The sequence below is a fragment of the Pangasianodon hypophthalmus genome, chromosome 4 (genome assembly GCF_027358585.1).
Source record: "Pangasianodon hypophthalmus isolate fPanHyp1 chromosome 4, fPanHyp1.pri, whole genome shotgun sequence".
NCBI lineage: Eukaryota > Metazoa > Chordata > Actinopteri > Siluriformes > Pangasiidae > Pangasianodon > Pangasianodon hypophthalmus.
In genome coordinates, this window is record NC_069713.1 from 12,519,112 (window position 1) to 12,525,546 (window position 6,435).

Below are 6,435 nucleotides of genomic sequence, written 5' to 3' on the forward strand. Positions count from 1 at the left end.
TTAAGCCTTTTGTAGCCAGGGTCCCCTTTAACTGTAAAATAAATTCCACAAACCTCTCTCAGTATGGATTTATTTCATGAACAGTATTGAAATTTGCCAAATAATATTTACTAGAGCCATAGAGCTTTGCTTTCTATTCCTGAATTTTCCTCTGACTTTGGTGCTTGGACCCCTAAATATAATAACTTTGTAATGTGGGTTGTGATTTCCAGCATTGTAACAAAATAATAAGAAGCATGGACCCTCTGGCTACACTTCACGGACTCCACTTAGAGAACCACTGCATTAAGACAACCAGAGGAGGACATGATTAGGATGTTCTTGCGTGTTTTACTGAGTTTACCTTGTAGACACCAGGCGTGCTCACATACATGCGTGCACGCGCAGAACAGCAAACCTTGTATGCGATAATAACTACGCTTACATGCACAGCAGATTCCATTTAAGGTCTATATTCGGGTTGCAGCCATATTCCGAGTATGATGTTCATATGTGTACAGGCATCGGAATATTCCTGTATACATGGTTGTAAGCATGCTGATCTACACGTGCGCTTTTCCTTTCCCACTGTTATCTCCCGAGAGATTCAAGATGCTGCCCTTGGTTATAGAGTATGCTCAGTTATTAGTTTTATTACTACTTTTACACAATAATTTAATTAGGACACTTCTCACCATCAAAACTGCCAGACAATACTGCCTTGAAATGGAAAGAGTCAGGTAAGCATCCGTTAATCTAAGCATCCGTTAGCACCCACAATTCCTTGCGGTCTGAGCATGCGCATATATCTCCTTTCAGTGGATTTTCTAAAACAGCTGTTTACATGCAACAAATTTCTGATTAACACAGGAATATTCCAGGGGTGACAATTGCAATTTGGGGAAGCAGAACATTGTCTAAATCTGAATCGGGTAATCAGATTACTGCGTTTACATGACTCCATGCTAATCAGGATATTGCCAAATTCCGATTAATATCGGAATACTGATGTGCATGTAAACACAGCCACTGCTTCACCTCTAGATCTGACTCACACACAGCACAGAGGCTGAGCTCTATTCAGAAGTGATCATGACTGTGTCCTACTCCCTCCGTACACTCCACACACTCCACACAACACAACTCTGAAGCGTCCCCCCGTGTGAGGGTGACGTTACTGGCCATTTGGGATGTTTTTATGAAGATTAGCCTGTGTACTGACACCAGTGTGATGTAAGTGAGCTAAGTAACAGAAATCTGCTCACTCTGCCACTGGCTTACTTTAGTTGTTCACTTAGCCTGCTTTTGTACATTTGCAGAGGCAAACGCACGAGCTCTGGGATCTTCCTTCAGGTAGCAATAAACCAAACAAACAAAAATAAAAGCGCTATATTAATAAGAGGTAGCACTGCTGTAATTTCCACTGTTTTACTGTGTTTGTTTACATTTTAATATTAGAATGAAAGTGACTACCCTACACACACAAGAAAATACCGAATTAGCCACAAACATTGCAGTGCTCCGTCTTTACCGCGAAAACGCAGCGGACCAAACCATTTAACAAAACAGGGGACATATGAACTCATCTGATGAGTTGCAAACGGCTTACATTTCGACCATCATGATCAAACTGATGCATAAACTGTTTTATTTTGCTTGTCAGTGGAATTGCTTGTTTTATTTTGTTTGTCAGGCCCAGGAGTGGACAGAGACAGCATCCCTCCCCTGTTACTTGGACTTGGCCAACATTTCAGCTAGCATGTCTGATACCGCGGCCATATTTTTTTTTACTTCTTCACAAAAACAGCGCAAAGAATCTGAGGAGGAAAGTGTCCTTCAGGTGTTCCCTTCGAAAACATCCTGCTGAAGTGCCTCATCACTACAGAGAGGACTACAGAGAGGTATGGGCTCTGCTCTGAGCCTTATACATACTGAGAGAGAGAGAGAGAGAGAGAGAGAGAGACTGCACACAAAATGAAGTGAAAATAGAACTATACTTTTTAACAACATGCCCTAATTATACACAAATTAGGGAAACGCCCCCCCAACCTATAATAAGGACTTCTGTCTGATGCCAAACAAGTACAAACTCCCACAGCTGCTAGGAGAAACCTCAGCAAGCTCAAGCCTGGCAGCCCGCTCTGTGAAATCCTGTCACGACAGAAGAGTAAGCGGTGGAACAGGAGCACCAACCACACAGTAACACCAACACTGCAAACATGCACAAAATGCTCCCAAACGTTTGGCTAAAAGAACAAATCATTGTTTTTTTCCCTTCTTATTGCTGTTATGTTATCGAACTTTTGTTTTTATTGTGTGTAAATGTGTATATTTGAAAAAAGAAGGATAAAATCTAATTTAATTTAATATTACCAATGCTTTAGCAGTGTAAAGTTTTTTACCATGCTAATAAAGCTACTTGAATCTGAATCAGAGAGAGAGAGAGAGAGATGGGTTTCATGTAATTGTTATGATTGTTCTTTGTTATTGTTTTATATTTTTTCTTACTTTCATTAGTACATTCACTTTTATTCTGTAATTTTATTCATGTTATCCTTCTTTTTTCAATTATTCTGTATATCGTGCCTTTATATTGTCCTTAATTTATGTACTTCGTTTGCACTATTTTTTATTTTTTATCTATTAGTATTTTATTTTATTTATCCCTCATGTACAATTACTTGTCATGGCAATAAAGCTCATGAAAACTGAAAACAGAGAGATAGAGCGCCACCTGCTGACACACACACACACTTTTTGATTTTGTACAGTACAGTATTTCCTTTTACTTGTATTAAGCCTATTCATTCAGAAAGCATTTCTTTCTTAGCGACCGGACATGAGGTCATAATTGTCATACATATCCATTAATTTGAATTCTGGGGAAATTGCGTCCCCACAAAGAGCTGAAAACCAGAGCAAGAACACACACACGCGCGCGCGCACGCACTCTTTCGGACACCCACACATGCGCAGTATTGATGAGTCACCGGGCGCGAGATCCTCCTACACGCGATAAAGAGATGAGCGCGCGCGCAGGGCGACAGTTGGCTCCGTGCCAAAGCGCGTAGCTATACCATCCTGAACAGTTCAAACTCACCCTGACAGGACTATAGCATGCACAACTCCTCACTTCCTGCTGGTTAGGTACTAGTTACAGTCACCACAGGAATTACTGGCACCCTTCATGAAAATGAGCAAAATGAATAACATGCATAATGAGTGATATTTGGAGCTTAAAGAAGTTCTTTCTTTTTTTCCCCCTCCATCACTCCCATAATTAATATTTGGTGAAGCCATGTCTGGAGAGAATAAGAGTTTAACAAGGATGGAGACACTTGGAGAAGGATCTTGGAGCATGTCTCCATGCAGAACATTTTCAGCTCGTTTATATTCTCAGGTTTGTGCATGTGGGTGTCCTGGTGAGTTTAGACCAGAGCTTTTCAAATCCTATTAAAAGGCAAAACATTGATTCTGTGTCCTGCCACTATGCTGTATTTATTTAAGTTTTGAGTGATTATCTTGTTGAAAGAGCCATCTATGGCCAAGTCCTAACCTCCTGACAGAGTCAACCATATTTTAGGTTAAAATATCACCACCAGAATTGGCAGAATTCAAGATGTTCACAAAAGCCCCGGAACTGTAACTGCAAAACAGCTTTCAGTGATCCACCACCCAAAGCAGTGGGTGCTGTTTACAGCATACAGCTCCCCTTCTCCCCAAACATGCCAATGACATTCAAAAAGTTGAATTCTGGGCTTCTTGCATGCTTGTTATGGAGGTGGTGTTTAAACTAGGGGTATAAATACAATAGGATTTTGATTCTTAAGGCAATGATTCGATATTTGATGATAACAGTAAGCTGCTACAATATGATTCTATTTAGTACTCTGCAGTTAATGTGTGCCCAGCTTTGCTCAGAATCTGAGTTAGGCCTAAAAGTAATTCATGAATAATGATGATGTAGAGAAGGACCATTTTAAATATCAGAGTTATGGGCAAATCACTTTAGTAGCACATCATTCTATTTAAAAATAGAAATAATTTTTTACACACCAGTTGTCTGTCCTTCTTCAATAATAATACAGTAGATTTATCACTGTTGCCTCAATCCATATCATTCATTGACTTTTCCAAATTTTCTGATCATTACACTGCTAGTTTACTCTCCAATAACTTGCCAAAAATTCTGAAACTCTGCTTTTTGGTGAAAGTTTTTTCCATGGTGATGGATGACAAAGTGATTTTATAAGTAGAAAGTTAGTCTGGAATTATTTCAGCCATCTGTTTTTTTGCAGGTATGACATCACACATTGTTAGTTCATCATTAGCTGACTCAGTGCTGTCTGTATATCCTGCCTGGCTCTGACACACACACACACACACCATTTGGTTTCGAGGGCTCGAGCGAAGGAAATGGATTTAATCAGTTCTGCTGTCTGTTTATGCTTGTGCCACTTCACTGTGATTCAACTCTAATTACTCTATATGCCACTGGGGAGTCCTACAGAGGCACATCCCATCATCCCCTGCAGGTCTTCTCGAAAACCAGCAGCCACAAAGCAAAGTGTGAGCACCAGCATCTCTAATTAGCTAGCTGAAGGAGGCAGAGAAATAAATTGCAGGAGGGCTATGAGAATGACAGCAGTGTATGACGATCATGGAGGATTACTCAGAACAGTCCCTGACGGAGAGAAATATGAAACATGGGAGCAATACTCATCCCTCCCATAGGCAACATATACAATTGCTTTAGGTAGGAACTTGCTGAGACAGCTGTGGCACCAACTTCTAAACTAAGTTTAATAAAGTTAAGCCAACTAAACTAAGTTTTCATTTTATCAGGTAAACCCACCATAAAGGCCTTTAACCTGGCTGTTGCTATGCACAGATGGTCAGCCGTCTTCTACCTCATCCATTAATGGAAAGAGACCACCACAAGACCACAAATACTTGTGGGCCTTCTTCAAATTTGCTGCAAAGTTATCTGGGAAGTCTTTGTATGCTGTAGCATTACAACTTCCCTAAGAGGTCCAAACCTGGTCCAGCATGACAATGCCCCTGTGCACAAAGCAAGCTCCATGAAAGAAGGCTTGCCAAGGTTGGTGTGGAAGAACTCGAGTGTCCTGCATAGAGCCCTGACCTCAACCCCACTGAACACCTTTGGGATGAACAGGAACACTGACTGCACCCCAGTCCTCCTCACCCAACATCAGTGCCTGACCTCACTCATGCTCTTGTGGCTGAATGAACACAAATCCCCACAGTCACACTCCAAAATCGAGTGGAAAGCCTTCCCAGAAGAGCGGAGGTTATTGTAACAGCAAAGAGGGGATTAAATCTGTGTTAATGCACATGGTTTTGGAAAGGGGACATGGGTATGATGGTCTATACCTTAGCCATATAATGTATTTTTTGGACAGTGTACTATCCTCAACACTGACATGTCCCCATCCCCACTGATCAATAGCACATTTAAGAAAACACGATGGGGAGTACTGTTATAGTAAAATAATCAATGACAAGTTGGTGTCAATCTGTAATGACCAAGTTGTCAAGTTGATAACCAAAGTACTCCGAGTACTCAAAAGGCCACAGAGCAAGTACTGTTGAATTCTCTAATCTGATTGGTCAGATGGTGTGGATTAATGAATTCAAATGATAAGTGTATATTAATGTGCTTGTTTTAATATGTTTTCATTTCTATAGTAACAACTCATTCACAGGGACTTGTATGGTGGACAATCAGAAAATGGACACTGTTAGTTATGAATCAAGGGAGAATGATGATAGACATGCTGCATCAGATGAAGTCAAGGCCGAGGTCCAAATCCCAGTTAGACAGAATGAATCCTGGACCAGTTTTTTTTTCTCCCTAGCCAGTGATGTGTGAACAAGAGGCTGAGAAAATAAAAATCCTTTTTGAGCTGAGTCACAGTACGTTCTCTTGTCAGCTTGAAAAGAACTGTCTCAGGGGAGGGACAGAGAGAGGAAAGAAGAACTCACATCTTTAAACTGTAACTCAGCTCGAAAAAACAAACACCATTCAAATGAAAGAGAGCTCATGCACTGGAGGGAATGTGGGATCTCTGTTCAGCGCTAGTAGCAACGTGTGTGTGTGTGTGTGTATGTACATATGCTGGTAGAAGCAGTATGGTAAAAAAAAAAAAAATAGTGATACACTGGAAACATAAAAGAAATTAAAATGTAGATTCTAATCATGTTAAAGTCACAATTTTAAATTTGTAAACACAAACTGTATTTGTTCACTTAATATTCTTACCTTTTAAGTACTTTATTTTACAAATACAGTTTCACCCCCAAATAAATAAATAAATAAATAAATAAATACATAAATAAATAAATGCCAGCACTCTTTCAGTGTCACTATCTGTTTCAATTTCTTGATGACAGTTTCAAGAGTCACACAAATGCTGCTGGTTATTAGAATAACTG